The sequence below is a fragment of the Mauremys mutica genome, chromosome 8 (genome assembly GCF_020497125.1).
Source record: "Mauremys mutica isolate MM-2020 ecotype Southern chromosome 8, ASM2049712v1, whole genome shotgun sequence".
NCBI classification, from domain to species: Eukaryota; Metazoa; Chordata; order Testudines; family Geoemydidae; genus Mauremys; species Mauremys mutica.
In genome coordinates, this window is record NC_059079.1 from 90132018 (window position 1) to 90148502 (window position 16485).

The following is a 16485-nucleotide window of genomic DNA, read 5'->3' on the forward strand; positions in this document are numbered from 1 at the left end:
CATGAGGACATCAATGCTGTACATGAGGGATTAAACAGATTTCTTGTTTTGGGTGTGGGGGTGTTTTCAAATTGACTTTACAAGAAAGGGATTCAAAATATCAGTCACATCTTAGGTGGCTTCTGTCACTAACTATCCCAAACCAAGGGGAAAAACTCAACTAGTTAAAACAGCTAGAGATGACCCAGTATCAGGCAGAAACTAAACACAAAGTCATTGTTACTAAACAGAAAAAAGCAGTAAATGTACTTAGCTTTACTAGTAATAGAAGTTCTTAGAGCATAAGCTCTTTGTTCTGTGTTTTTATAGTGCCTAGCACAGGGGAGTCCTGTCCATGACTGGGTCTCTCCTAGGCATCAGTGCAATACAAATAAATAATAATAATTAACAATAGTAAATGGCCTCAGTTTCCTTCATATTTCTACTTTCAGAAAGTTAATCGAATAATTCCTAAATGAGTAACACAAACATAAACTTTATCTTTTTTCTCTTGTTGATCTTCAATAAAGTGTAGCAATGGTCACTGGCCACCTTCTCAGCATTAAAGAAGAGAAAAGTGAGGAATGAGGAAGGAACATATCAGGTGCTTACTGTTATATCCTTGGGGCAGCCGGTGTAGGAAGCAATCACTTGAGGCCAGAGAGCAGGCAGCTAACCAAAACCTCCATTTTATTTACATATATACAGAGAGCTCCTCAGCCGGTTGAAACCGGTTGAGCTAACCCATAATAATCTAACTCAGTTGCCATAGCAACAAAACCATGACAACCAAATACACAACATATTCCTCCCCCCCTAATAAGAACGTCCCCTAAATAAAACACACACTAGACTAGAGAAGGAGGGTAGACTGCCTCCATTCCCGGCTAAACCCTGGGGATTATTTTGCCCCATAACCGTGGGTTCGCCCTAGCTAAAGATCCAGCCGATGAGGAGGCCTTCTGTCTCTAGGTGGATTACGGCGAACTACTGGTGTTATTGCACCCGAAAGCACTAGGGGCTCAGGGTCCGCAGCACGAACAGGTGAGGAGGTGGTATCAGCTCGTGCTGGGCAAAGGGGTATCTCAGCCGCTGGCAGTAATGGAGGAGAACAGTCAGAAACAGGTGACTCGTGATTCGATCCCTCACCATAAGAGGTGAAGTCAGACCCCTCAACTGCAAATGGGTCCTGAGGACTGGCATGACCTGGCAACAGCTGATCTACATGACGCCGCCAGGTAAGATTCTCTGCAGTCCGGACTGTGTAGGAAACAGGTCCTGTTTGAGTGATGACTGTGGCCGGAACCCATTTAGCTCTGGAAGTATAATTCCGAGCCAAAACTGGCTGTCCCGGGCTAAAGGTTCGGTCTTTTGCTCTGGGTGCCCGTCTGATGACTTGATATTGCTGCTGATGTTGCACAATTTGTCGGGGTTCAGAAGGTTTCAGCAGATCAAAGCAAGTGCGCAGCTGTCGTCCCATCATTAGAAAGGCCGGAGATGCGTGGGTCATAGCATGAGGTGTGTTTCTGTAGGAAAGTAAAAAGGTATCCAGACGCTTTTGAATGGAGTGTTGTCCCCTTGCTGATTTCAAAGCGTTTTTCATTGTCTGCACAAATCTTTCAGCTAATCCGTTGGTGGACGGATGATATGGTGCTGACGTGATGTGGTGTATCCCATTTGCTTTCATAAAATTTTGAAACTCCTGAGAAACGAACTGCGGTCGGTTGTCGCTCACAAGTTGTTCTGGCAGACCAAAACGACTAAACAGTCCTCGTAGTTTTTGGATAGTACTCTCTGCAGAAGTGGACTGCATTATAGAGACTTCTGGCCATTTAGAATGGGCATCTATTGCCACCAAGAACATGCTTCCTTCAAGGGGGCCAGCAAAGTCAACGTGAATACGTTGCCACGGGTTTTCAGGCCAGTCCCATGGGTGTAGGGGTGCCCACTGGGGTGCATTCCTCACACCCTGACATGACATACAAGCTTTTGCCTTCTCTTCAATGGCGCTGTCCAGTCCAGGCCACCAAAAATAGCTTCGTGCAATTTCCTTCATGCGCACTATTCCACAGTGACCGGAATGTAGCTGTTCTAACATCTGTGATCTCAGTGGTGGTGGAATAATGACACGTCTCCCCCACAACAAACAACCAGATTGGACCGATAACTCCGTCCGCTTGGACATGTAGGGAACAAGGTCGGATGAGACCGGAGAGGTTTGTCGAGATGTTCCATGCATCACCAGGTCCATAACGTGGGACAATACTGGGTCAACGCGAGTTGCCTTCTTTATCTGAGTAGCAGTGATGGGTGTATTCTCTACCTGTTCAAAGTAGAAGATTTCCTTGTGGGCACTATCTTGGTGTTTGACCGGCAAAGGCAACCTTGAGAGGCCATCTGCATTGCCGTGTAGAGTGGATTTCCGATATTTGATTTCATATGTGTGTGCTGAAAGTAACAATGCCCAACGTTGCATACGACTAGCAGCTAATGGGGGAATGCCTGTGTAAGGTCCAAAAATTGATGTCAGAGGTCGATGGTCTGTGAGAAGAGTAAATTTTCGCCCAAACAGGTACTGATGAAACTTCCGAATTCCAAAAACAATTCCTAATGCCTCACGTTCGATTTGGGCGTAGTTAGTTTCTGCTTTGCTTAGAGTGCGTGAAGCAAAAGCAATAGGTCTCTCTTCTCCTGAAGGCATAATATGTGACACGACTGCTCCCACTCCATAAGGGGAGGCATCGCAGGCCAATTGCAGTGGTAAGGATGGATCAAAGTGCGTTAGAACTTCAGAATTTAGCAATGCATCCTTAGCTTTGTTAAACGCAACATCACAGGCTTCAGTCCACTTCCAGGCCTTGTTCTGCCCAAGGAGCTCATGAAGTGGCTTTAGCAGTGTGGCTAACTGTGAGATGAACTTTCCATAATAGTTCAGGAGTCCTAGAAACGAGCGCAGCTGGCTTACATTTCGAGGTGGGGGAGCCTCCACAATAGCTTTAACTTTTGCAGGGGCCTTATGAAGACCTGCAGAATCAATGATATGTCCCAAATATTCAACAGAGGGCTTGAAGAATTCACACTTGTCTTTGCGAACTCGTAGGCCATACTCTTCCAGTCTTTGTAGGGTAGCCTCTAAATTCTTTAAGTGATCCTCTTCATTTCTTCCAGTGACCAGGATATCATCCAGATAGCACTGAACTCCTGACAAGCCACACATGATCTGGTCCATAGCCCTCTGGAACAGGGCGGGAGCAGATGTTATTCCGAAGGGTAGGCGACAGTATCGATAAAGCCCCTTATGAGTCACAATAGTCAACAGCTCTTGGGACTTTTCATCGACGTGCATCTGTAAATATGCTTGACTCAGATCAATCTTACTGAACTTTTGTCCCCCAGCCAGGCCTGCGAAGAGGTCATCGATGCGGGGAAGCGGGTATTGCTCTGCACACAACACTGGGTTGACAGTGACTTTAAAATCACCGCAAATCCGGAGAGAGCCATCTTTCTTCACGATTGGAACGATAGGAGTGGCCCATGAGCTATGGGTAACTGGTATTAGGACTCCATTGGTGACCAGGCGCTCCAGGTCTGCTTCAACCTTTGGCCTGATGGCATATGGCACAGTTCGGGCTTTCAGATATTTTGGTGGACTGCCAGGTTTAATGTTCAATGTCACAGTGATTCCCTTCATACTTCCCAAATCATCTCCAAAAACAGCAGCATGTTTCCTTAGTATAGGGGTTAGACTGGTTTCTTCTTTAGTCATCCGGTGCACTTCTGCCCAGTTCAGTTGAATCTTCCCAAGCCAAGACCTACCCATTAAGGCTGGGTAGTTACCTCTCACCACAAACAGTGGCAATTTAGCCACCTGTCCATTGAGCTCCACCTTAACATCAATAGTGCCCAGCATAGGCACAGCTTCTCCCGTATACGTCTTCAGAACAGTTTTTGTTGCCTTAAGCGGAAGATGCTGTAGCTTTTCTTTATACACAGTCTCGGAGATCAGTGAGACGGCTGCACCGGTGTCCAGTTCCATGCGTATACATTTGCCATCCAATAACGGGGTTACCCAGTATTCATGTGAGCCCATTGCCAAAGACAAAACATGCAGTGGCACTTCCTCTTGCGATGAGGTGTCACCTTGATCATCCTGGGTCTGCTCTAGGGTATGCAGGGTTCCTCTTTTTGTCGGCCAGACCACAGGCCTCTTTTTCTTTTGTTTACAGGCACACTCAATGTGTCCCTTTTTGCCACAGTGTCGACACACCAGGTCCTTACACCAGCATTCTGATGCCTGATGACCCGGCTTACCACAGCGGTAACATTCTTGACTCTGCACAGTTTTGTGGGTCTGTTCTTGTGACACTTTTTGCACCCTAGGGGGTGCACCGATGTATTGTGCCTCCCTTGTAGCCAGTTCCATGGAGACAGCAATATCAACAGCCTTCTGTAAGGTAAGCTGAGCCTCTGTCAGTAGGCGCTTCCGTATAGCTTCACTGTACAGGCCACACACTAACCTGTCACGCAGGGCATCATGTAACATTTCTTTAAATTCACAGTGTTCTGCTAGCTTTTTTAAAATGGCTACAAATTGTACAACTGTTTCATCTTCCTTTTGGTCTCTTTTGTGGAACCTATATCTTTCAGCAATTACCAGTGGTTTTGGGGAGAAATGAGACCCCAGGATTTCCACAATGTCACTGTAAGATTTAGTCTCAGGCTTAACAGGGTGTAGTAAGCTGCGTAGCAGAGAGTAGGTTTTAGCCCCTACAACAGTTAAGAATATTGGCACCTTCTTCGCTTCTGTAATGTCATTTGCAATACCAAAAAGCTCAAAACGCTCAGTATACACATGCCACTGCTCTGTATTCTCATCAAAAGGCTCCAGGGGCCTGGTCAGAGTAGCCATGATTTTTAGTTTCACTTTCACAGTCAGTGCAAACAAGCAGCTTTTTTGTTTGTTTGTTCTTTACCTTAACTTCTACTTCCTTCTGTTACTGGAGCAGCACCGGAATCCCATCCTCGTCGCCAGTGTTATATCCTTGGGGCAGCCGGTGTAGGAAGCAATCACTTGAGGCCAGAGAGCAGGCAGCTAACCAAAACCTCCATTTTATTTACATATATACAGAGAGCTCCTCAGCCGGTTGAAACCGGTTGAGCTAACCCATAATAATCTAACTCAGTTGCCATAGCAACAAAACCATGACAACCAAATACACAACACTTACCAGCTGGAAGAGAGAGAGGAGCAGTCAGCAGCCACTGCTACCAAAATGAGAACCCAGGGCACCAGCTGCTTCAGCCTGTCAAACATAGGGGGAGAGATTCAAAAAAAGCTTAAGAGATTTAGAAGCACAAGTTGCATGCACCTAAATCTGTTAGGTACCATGGAAAAAATATTGGCCTTAAAGGGCCAGTTCCGGAAGGTACTTTGCAGAAAAACGTCGCTACAAAGGCAAAAACCCTGTACTAGAGAAAGTTGTAAGGGACCAGGAAGTACCAGGGAAGTGTTCTTAGGGAAGAGGCTGCTTTGGTGTTACCCCATCAGAGTTGTGTTACAATCATAGGCAATATAGCAATTGGTGTTATACAAAATTAAGTGCCAGCAAAGCTAAGGAAGTTTGTAACTTGTTTTCAGGTAGCTAACATCTGGAGTACTGTATTTTTAAGCTTTTTCTGTGTCTATATTTATGTATTTTTCTCTTAATTCAATAACATTTCTGACCTATAGAAAAATGACTATTTCTGGTCTGTGACAGACTGAAATTCTTCTCTTGCCATGTTCTGCCAGATTCTGTGCTCCATCTTACTACGTAAATAGTACCATGGTTATTAAGGCCACAAGGGACCACTGTGATCATCTACTCTGACCTCCTGCATAACACAGGCCTTCGAATTTTCCCCAGTGATTCCTGCATCAAGCTCATATGGCAGAGCAGCGTGGATGAAAGAAGCACCTATTACCTTCACATGTTCACAGGAAACATCCACCTCTCAGGAATCTGAGTGTTTGAGGGTGGCAGGGGGGAGTTGCTGTTGTTTTAAACCAAGGACATGATGGTATGTTCCCAAGAATGTTCTCCTGATGGATCATTGACTTTTGTAATCAGATCCTTTATCCCTCTTTTTAGTTCCTGACAAATAACAAGCGTATTTACCGGAAAAGTATATTATTTATCCTGAACCAATCTGGTACAGTGCTTCTCTGAAGCTCTCCAATCACAATCAAATGAGACTAAAAGCATCCTTTCCTTTACATGGCACTTTGTACCAATGGCTAAATTAGATGCACCTGCTTCTGATCAAGCAAATTAAGCACCGAGTTACTTTAATGCTTTTTTTCAGAACACGAAGAACTTGCTGAATACCCGTCACCAGGGAACAGCAGGTTTTTGTTGTTTTTTTTTAAACAAGGTGTCTAAGTTAATTAACCACAACCTGATGAGTTGGACCAAGCTCTCCCCAGCTTGTGTGGGGGGAGCTTTTGGAAACATAGTGTTCTTCAAGCTATGGCAGGTTGGCAGAGTAGCCATGGCCAACCCAGTGTAGTGTGAGAATACTGTTAATTGTCTCATTTGGTACATTGCCACCGGGCACCTCTGTCGCTACCCAGTGTACTTCACTGCCTGGCCAGTGCATATGGTTTCACGGTCACAAATACACCCCAGGTTGTTACCATTTCATCAAGTGTGTATTTATTCTTTCCTTGCAAAGTGTCACAGTGTACTGCAGACTTCCAGCAAGGGGAGGCTTCCCCGCAGCCTTCACCCCTCGCCCCAGGCTCACTTTCCGACTATCCTTCTGAGCTTCCCCTTTCTTCCTGTTCCTTCCACTTATATCCTCCCAATTACATCGTTAGCCCAAGAAATGACCACCCAAGTGCTCATAACCCCCCAACTGAAAGTGTTTAATGGCTGATAGCTGAGTCTGCTTCGTGCTGCAGCAACTTCAGTGACCAGGGAGTTACTAACAGTGCCCTGTCCCACTCATCTACACTTACAGCAACATATAGAGTACAGACACTGCATGCTCAGTTAGTGTGGGTATAAACAGCTGTGCAGAAGGGGAGACATGGCGTAGGCAAGTAGAGTAGAACTGAGTGCCCTACACATCTGAACCCTTAGGATACGTACCCTAGCTGGGCTGTCTACATGCACAAGCAGTGCCACTAAGGTCTATACTCCTATTTTAAGCGGTGTAGTGTTCTGCCGCCTCCCCACTGCCAGAGCCTTTCACTGCAGCATGTAGCTACACGCGTAGTGCCAGTACTCTACACACTGCCGTAAGTGTAGACAAAATAGCCATTATTTGCTTGCATTCCTCTATCTGTCTGTATCCATTTGTTGTCTCTCGCCTTATACTTAGATCATAAGCTCTTTGGGACAGGTATCGTCTTTTTGTTCTCTGTTTATTCAGTGCCTAGCACACTGGGGTGCTGGTCTATTAATAATACAAATAATAAAATAATAATACTAGCCAGGGAGAGGTTGAACAAGGTGGCTGAAGTGATATGAGTTGTTTCGTTTCCCCTCCACCCACAATGCATATGATTGTACCATTGGCGACGTTTGTTGTAGGGAAGAGGATTGCCTTCCCAAGAACATCAGCTGCTGAATATCAGATCCAATGGACCAATAATCTGATCTGTTACAGCAAGTCTTTATAACCGATCTCTTGGGACTCCTCTGGAATTTGGAGACATTTTGGATGGAAGTGGAGATGTTGGCTCCTATCACTTTCTCATCTATTTTTATTTTCAACAACAAAATGTAATACTATATGATATAATATTAATATAATAACATCCGAACTGCATAAACACAAAACAGAATTTTCCTGCAATGTATGTGTACGTGGCTTTCTTATCAAAGGGAAATGCTAAGGCAGTTTGCAGAGGTCCAATATACTCAGTCACAGAGTTGACTGAATCACTCTTTTCAGACAATCTTTGTGAATTTTGGCAGTTTTTCACCAAATCATTATTCACTATAACTTCTGTTCGATATCCAGACAGCTTTGTAGATGGTCAGATAATACGGTGCAAATAACATTCACTGCAAATGTTGGCATTTTTTTCATCAAATAATATGTGTGTAAATCTTTCATTATTCAACCAGCTGTAATCAATGTCTACATTGGTTGCCAACCAAAAGCACACAGATGCTTTCTGAAAGAACACAGCTCATCCCTATATTTAGAGTAATAATTGTGCTTTTTCCAGATACAACTGTGTGGAATCTATTGGCAGATGCTGACTTTTCAATGTCATGCATTACAACATACAAAACAATACATGTATTATCAGATATCTGGAAGAAACTGGACCATGTATATTTATTTTCATTCTTCCTGCTATTCATATGGAAAGCTCACCCTTGCTTCAGATCTGTCAAACCAATATGCCATTCTGTAGCATTTCAAGTTCTTGATGTTTTCTACCTTTTGTGGTATATCCAGGCCTTGAAGTTTACTTTAAGTAGAAATGTTTCCAAAGATGTATTTATAGTTATCAAATCTCTGAGAGCCACTCAAATAAATAATTTTGTGTCCAGAATAACATGTATTCATAGTCATAGAGCTTTTCTTCCAAAATTCATGGCTATTGGGTTGATCTCCTGTTGTATGCTCCTCAGCTCTAACACTTAACAGCTTTAATTGCAATCTTTATTGTTGTAAGTGGTGTTCCATATGTTCAAATGCTCTCACTTTGGTGTCTGTTGCTTATTTGGTTTGGTTGGGATCAGACAGGACTCAGGACAAGATAACTCAAAAGTTAAAGCCAGGGTCACGTATATGGAACACAAAGTGGAATGAAGTTTGCAGAGAGAATTGAGTTGGAGTCTTTTGCCCAAATCACTTCAGGTTGTACTGGGATTGTTCCTAACCAAACTTAAAGCCTGAAGTTATGAACCAGATAAAACTCTGAATTTCTGGGAGCAGCAGATTTGCTCAGCCTAGCTATGTCATGCAAGTTTATTTTGTTATTGTTTTTCTCTCCACTGCAAAATCACTAAATTGTTCTGTCAGGAGATTCTGATTTATTTTATGAGCAATTTGGAGCAAAGATCACAGTGGCCCAATCCTGCTAACAGTTATATGAATGGGAAAAGTTCCACTGGTTTCAAAAGCAACCGGATATGCCCCTCTTTGTCTTTTCACATGCACATTTACAGTGCCCTACAAACAATAAATAGTTATTTATCCGGCTCTAAGGATCCACCAACTTAAATCTAGTCTTACACTCACTCGCTGTGGGAATTAAGTTTTTCCTTTAACCTAGTATGCAACCAACCAAGGATAATAATGTCCATAAATTATAGTTCACGTAGTTGTTTTCTGCCAGTGATTCCTATAAAAGCACTGAATACAGCATGATTAAATGACAAAATGCCTTGGCAAAACAAATCATGTAAATTAGTGGGCTGGCTTCTCTCTTTAGTTTTCTAAAACCTGAGTGGGGAGGGGGGAGAGATCTTGCTGCATTCAGTGAAGTATTTCCTCTCTGCTACCTTCTCTGTTACTGATTGGACTGTGTTGTATTAACACTGCTGTTTCCAAACTGATGGGAAATGCAGCTACTGCAATGGCACTTCTCATTTTTCAGGTATTTAATAAGACAGACTAATGGGAAAAGGGGAAGAACTAGCTGTTTGGTAAAAATATTTTACTTTGTCTAATCTAATCTATCTATTATAACTCAGAATCTAAAAGAATACAAAACCATAAGAACAGCCGTACTGGGTCAGACCAAAGGTCCATCTAGCCCAGTATCCTGTCTACCGACAGTGGCCAATGCCAAGTGCCCCACAGGGAGTGAACCTAACAGGTAGTGATCAAATGATCTCTCTCCTGCCATCCATCACCACCCTCTGACACACAGAGGCTAGGGACACCATTCCTTACCCATCCTGGCTAATAGCTATTAATGGAGTTAACCTCCATGAATTTATCCAGTTCTCTTTTAAATGCTGTTATAGTCCTAGTCTTCACAACCTCCTCAGGAAAGGAGTTCCACAGGTTGACTGTGCACTGTGTGAAGAAGAACTTCCTTTTATTTGTTTTTAACCTGCTGCCCATTAATTTCATTTGGTGGCCCCTAGTTCTTGTATTATGGGAATGAGTAAACAACTTTTCCTTATCTACTTTCTCCACATCACTCATGATTTTATATACCTCTATCATATCCCGCCTTAGTCTCCTCTTTTCCAAGCTGAAAACTCCTAGCCTCTTTAATCTGTCCTCATATGGGACCCATTCCAAACCCCTAATCATTTTAGTTGCCCTTCTCTGAACCTTTTCTAGTGCCAGTATATCTTTTTTGAGATGAGAAGACCACATCTGTAAGCAGTATTCAAGATGTGGGCGTACCATCAATTTATATAAGGGCAATAATATATTCTCTGTCTTATTCTCTATCCTCTTTTTAATTATTCCTAACTTTAATGATTCCTAAATTGATCTCCTAACCAGGAGATCAATTTACTAGCTTGGGGTATGCTGACCAGCTAAAATCTATGGAGAATTAGCTTTTGTTATATTACTGTCTTCTTCTGTTACTACTTCAAACTTTTCAACCAAATTATTGGGAGAAATTTTTGTTTCAGAATCTTTCTTGGAGATAAAAATGCTAAATTCATCTCCCTTGAAGTTCCATTAGTTTCCATGGGCTCACACCAGGGATGAGTTTGGCACATTGTTGTTAATCTAATAAAAAACAAAGTCTAAGAGTGCCACCCACACCTGAATGGCATTTGCATTTATGCTGCATTTCTTGTAAGGGAAGACAAATTATCTATTCACAGCAAAGCTACAGGGCTAAGCAAAGTTCCTTCTAAATTTCCACCCATGCACTAATTTAATGCATGAGTGATAAAGTTCCCAGGCTGTCGGGGAACTTTCTCCACCAAGAGGCAGAGCTAGAGGCTCATGAGTTTATTAGTCGGTCGACACTACACCCGGCTCATGCAGTGCCTCATGGTCCCAGACACCATCCAATGGTCCAGAGACATCTACATTGAACATGTCACCAGCCACCAACAGTACCAGGAGGCATGAGCCGGAGTGACATTGTTCTTTGACTAGGAGAAAGGGACCAAGAGACTTTGTCCATTGGACCATATGAACTGGAACCATAAACGCACTGAACATTGAATCTCATCAAATGGAGTCAACCCATCCTCATCATCGTATCTGCTCATTATACTCCACACCCGAACATAGCCATTATATGAACTTCATACCCTCAGATCTCAATGTCTGTACTTTGACCCGTCAACCTTTTACACCCAATCGGGGATATTGCTGATTATGTATTCCTTATGCCACCCGATCTTAAACCGAACTTCACACCCCTTGATAATCTGTATGTTATTCCATGATAACCAGAAACTTCTATGCTTAAACTGTGTACCATTCACTTATTTTTTTTAAACATCATCTTAATAAAATGTTTAAGCTGTCTTCCCAGTCAGGCTTGCTCCTAGTAATAAATGGAGATAGCACTACATGAATGGCCACCTCTCCTTTCCTCTCAGCCAAAGCCACCCCCAAACCTGATTTAATTACACAAAGCCACAAAACAGAGAAAGAGAACTGGGGAGCCGCTTTGAGAGAGAGGCCTGAAGGCAGGGTCTGCAGCACCAAACCATCTCATAACTCGCTTGACAATATTTGCTTGGTGAAGAAAAAAATATAATAATAATCCTCCCTTAAAGCTAAGTGCTCTTGTAGATTTCCTCTTCTTTGTCTTTTCTATCAAACACATTGAGCCAATTGTCACACAAGTGTAAATCTGGAATAATTTGTTAGGTGTATTCCAGATTTCAGCGGATGTAACTGAGAGAAGAATTTGTCCTACTCTCTCCTTACCTTAGGCCTGGTCTACACTGGGGTGGGGGGGTCGAACTAAGGTACACAAGTTCAGCTACGCGAATAGCGTAGCTGAACTCGAACTACCTTAGTTCGAACTACTCACCTGTCCAGACGCCGTGGGATCGAAGTCCGCGGCTCCCCCGTCGACTCCGCCACCGCCGTTCGCGGTGGTGGAGTTCCGGAGTCGACGGGAGCGCGTTCGGAGTTCGATATATCGCTTCTAGATGAGATGCGATATATCGAACTCCGAGAAGTCGAACGCTACCCGCCGACCCAGGCGGGTAGTATAGACGTAGCCTGAGATGCCTCCTTATTGATCCAGTAAGTTAGGGGAGATCTCAACTTCTTGAGGCTTCATATGCTGAAAATCTGGATCCTCTTGAAGTGATTTATTCACTCTCTAGTACAGGGGTTGGCAACCTTTCAGAAGCGGTGTGCCGAGTCTTCATTTATTCCCTCTAATTTAAGGTTTCGCGTGCCAGTAATACATTTTAACATTTTTAGAAGGTCTCTTTCTATAAGTCTATAATATATAACTAAACTATTGTTGTATGTAAAGTAAATAAGGTTTTTAAAATGTTTAAGAAGCTTCATTTAAAATTAAATTAAAATGCAGAGCCCCCCCAACCAGTGCCCAGGACCCGGGCAGTGTGAGTGCCACTGAAAATCAGCTCGCGTGCCGCCTTTGGCACACGTGCCATTGGTTGCCTACCCCTGCTCTAGCATCTAATTAAGCATTAGTTTAAGGCAGTTTCCCTATAACTGCATTGCTACCAAGGGAAATTATGTCAGACAACAGTGCTAAATGTAGCAGCACTGGGTCCATAAAGCTGTCTCACGGGTCTCATGAGGACCAATCATATTTGTGGCTATTCATCATCACCAGTATATCACTAGCTTTTATATTGTCTTCAAGTCACAGTCATATGGCACAAAAGAAGATATGTGTGTGGCTCAATACAGAACACTGAACTATAGGGAAAGGAGTGCTAGTTTACATGAATTGGAGTTTCCATAAATTATACTACAATAGAGTCCCTCCCTGCATCTGAGAGCATTAAAGGAAGAAAGCTTTGATTGTGGGATCTATTTTTGTGTCTTCTTGGAAGCCAGGCATTCTCCTGGTGGTCTTGGCTAGTCATCAGCATCCCTTGTGCATCCTGGAATAGGACAGTGGACAGCTTTTTACCAGGAGAAACAAAAAAGTCCACACCCATTTACAGTCTAGAAAGGAGAGTGTGATGGGATCCCCAGGGTGCAACCTAAAACTGTGGAACTGCTGTGCCCCCTTAACTCTCCAGCCTGGGCTGTCTCTATGCTATGCCAGTGACAAACAGCAAGCCCCTCCAGGCGCTGTGATTACTCAGCTGTCAGCTGCCAGGTGTTGAGATGGGGGAGGAGAGAGGCCAAGTGATGATGTCACTGTCCCTCTTTTATACTTTGTTCCAGCTGCTAGAGAGATCCTTGCTCTGAAATGGGGGTTAGGCAGCGCCCACTGCATATGTGCCCTTTCTGAGGAGCCGCTGGGAGAGTGGATTCTTCTTGATGGACCATCAATGCCTGTCTGGCCAGTGATAGTTGCTCCTTTGTTGCCACCGGAAGGCTAGCCGTGGGTGTCTCCCAACCTGACAACATATTTCAGTAACTCAATGTAGCAGAGTGGTCACCCGCTCTGGCCCTGAAGGGGTTAAAACAGCTCTGGGAAGCCAATAGGAAAAGCAGCCAGGCTAGGCTGATTGGGGAAGCAGCCACAGCTGGGGCCATGCCCCAATCAGGCCACAGCTGGCCCTATAAAAGGGCTGAGAGCCAGGAGCTGGGTCAGTCTCGCTCTTGCTCTACAGAGGGAAGGGCCTGGCTTCCTGGGAGCTTAGGGTACTGGGAGTAGAGCAGGGCAGGGGAAAGGCAAGAGGAGCTCCAGCCTGGCAAATCCCTAGGCTTCAGGCCTTGCTAAAGGCCAAAGCTGGTACAGGGGTTGCAGAGGTGCAGCCTGGGCTTAGGCAGAGGCAGCTGGTCTGACTCCCTTGCCAACGATGAGTGGCCTTTAACAGACTGCAGTTTGCCCCAGTGAGTGGGGGCTAGATGACTGGCAGTAGCCACCAAGGCAAGGTGGGTGAGAGGGTTGGGGGTTCCCCTGGGAGGGGAGACCCAGAGTGTGGGGGTACTGCGGGGGCAGAACCCTGAGGAAAAGGGCACTGGGGTCTGGGAGGGACATGGGCCTGAGGCAGGCGAGACATCAGCCGGCAGAAGGCGCTCCAGAGCTGGAAAAGAGGTAATTCCCTGGACAACCAGCAGGAGGCATTGCGCCGGTGAGTCGTCACTTCGTTACACTCACACATAGCAATACTTCATAACTTCACATACAATGATAGCATGCACATCAACAGAATATTAACATTCAACAGATCAAGCCTTTTTAAATGATATATCACAAGGCATACTTTGTACAAAACCTATTCTAATCATATCACAGTGGTGAATATGGGGGTTCTAGGGTGCTATTTTGAGTTACAGAGGGTTTAGCCCAGCTTCCAGAAGTATTCTAGGATCTAAATTCAGACGTTGCTGAGGCGGATTTTGAGCATCTCTGTTCTGAGGCAAGAAATTTTGTCTCAGTAGAATGAAATGTACTTTGCTTCAGCACATTGAATAGCATCTTACAGGGACATGCTCCAGATAAAAATAATTCCTTTTTCAAGATTCAGTTCCATTATCAGTGTTCACTAATAGCACCTGAGAGTCATGAAATAGTAAAAATTTTCTGAATCTAGTTTACTTTTCACTCTTTCTGCTGTCTGTCTACATTTTGTATTACAGCTTGGACAATGAAAGATGGATCGGGTGGTTTCACCATTGTTTTTGGTTCATTTTTCTTTCTGCTTGATGCTTCAAGGAGTGCAGACACAGCAGGGGGAGAGTTAATCCAAATATTAACAATTACAGACTTTCTTAAAGTCATGCAATGACATTGCCAGCATTAAAATATAGATTTGGGGCATAAACTAGTGTGCCTGTAACTATAACATCATAATAACATTCCTGCTCACACAGGCAGCCTATGTTCATGTTGTGTTCAGGCAGAAAATCGTGGCAGGGCAAGGATGATAATGATAATATAACCACACCCAGCATGACTTTTGAGTATGGTATAACACCAAAGGCCATGAGTCTCTAGTTGTTCCAGGTGTGGTGATATCACACACACTGTCACCAACCACACCCTATTATAACACAGATCTTTTGTTCAACTCTTCTTGGCTTGGGAAAAAGGGAATCGGTGTTACCCATCATAAAAATGTCTCAGACATGTGTCATGGAACATAACTATCACCCGTTTCTTCACAACTGAAATGGTCATAAATACATGTTGTTAAAAATTACCATAGATGTTTCTTTCTCTCAGTGTATATATATATTTCCTTCTCCTTTCTCATTGCATGGGAAAAAGGAGAGTATGCATCATTACATTAGATAGGATTAAAAACAAATGCAAGGGACATAGTGTTTCACACTCCAAGGCACAAGCTAACCATTAGCTGATGGTAATTAAAAAAAAATGTATCTTCTTGGTAGGTTATTCCATTATTGTCCACAGCACCTTCCTCTGGTACATCTGTTAGCAGCCATTGTCAGGGATAAGAGACTGGATTGGATGGACCATTAGTCGGCTCCAGTGATTCCCTTCCCTACATTCTTCTGCTCGCCCCTTTTCTGCCCTGACTCACTGTGGTCTCTCCTTCTTCTCTATCTCTCTGCTCCTTTCTCTCCTCTTTGCATCTTTTATGCTGGGGACATGATGGGAAAATCCACAACTGGGCAAGCCCCTAAAAAAGGACATCGCCGGCACAATTGATCAGGACCATGGAAGAAGCCCCATTATCTTAACAGGAACTGATGTAAAAGTGCATTGTACTGAGTCTGGTGGGAGTCTGATGTTTTCACTGTTGGGAGAGGGATCTTTGTTTTCTCTAACATCTGCATTGGTGCTGCAGAAAGTTTGCTCGTTGCTCTTTCTCAACTGTTTCCCTAATGCTGGCTGCCAGTTTGCCAGTAAAACAGCTTGTCAACAAGTAACATTGTTTTTTCCTATTTACGAGCAAGGAATAGAGTTCTTAATGGTCTTTCCATCAAGGCAGAGATACAATCCATCTTGGACAGACTTCAAAAGAATAACAGCCTGATTTAGGCTAATAAAGAGCAGCATTGAGCTAATGAGATTTAGACTGGCTTGTTTATGCTGTTCTTGCTGGATGAGATGCTTCAGGGTAGAAGCAATGATATTTCTAGGACTTGGGGGATAGCAGATTAATTTCCCTGTGGCCTGGAAGGCACTGACCTGATTTCCCCCCATCTGCCCTCCAACCACAGGTACATACTGCAGGAATGTTTAATTTAATGAACCGTGTATGCTCCATTCTCCTCCCCTCATTTCCAGAATTACTCCTGGATATAACTGGGGATAATCACTGTCCCTGTTGCTAATGCGTTGCACTCATACTGCCCCAGAGGGACACCTTGGGCACAGAGATCACAGGTGGACTGGCAGAGTTCTTCCATGGCAAGAGGCTGCTCCCTTTTTTGCTACTTCAGCGGTCTGGAGTCTAGACACACTTCTGGGGCAGAGGTAAAATCAATGGT